We start from the raw sequence: 404 nt of genomic DNA, 5'->3' as shown, positions 1-404 counted from the left end.
GCACCAAATATAAAAATACGAAACTCGTAAAAATGACACGACACAGTAATCAACCACAAACACAGATGAACAACAGGACGACGAGCGAACCCCATTTAAAGAGGTCTGCCCTTACATAATAGATACTAATGAACAACACGAAAAAGTGCTGACTGAGCACAATATTTTAAAGACAATGTTACCACATGATTACGAAATCTAGAATAAAAAAAATAATAAGTTCAAATAAATAGAAAGTTACGTAACTAATATATACAGTTTAAAACTATAATTTTTTCCCTAGTATTCACAATGAGAACTGCTGACTGCACCTTCATCTGCAAAGTCAGAAATACGAATCACATCAGTGTAGGGAGTCGTGCTGGATGCCCAGCAGAGCGGGCGCGGCTGAAGCCGTGGGGCGG

The sequence above is a fragment of the Sinocyclocheilus anshuiensis genome, unplaced genomic scaffold (genome assembly GCF_001515605.1).
Source record: "Sinocyclocheilus anshuiensis isolate Anshui unplaced genomic scaffold, SAMN03320099.WGS_v1.1 scaffold345, whole genome shotgun sequence".
Classification (NCBI taxonomy): Eukaryota; Metazoa; Chordata; class Actinopteri; order Cypriniformes; family Cyprinidae; genus Sinocyclocheilus; species Sinocyclocheilus anshuiensis.
Note: the sequence above shows the minus strand (reverse complement) of the source record.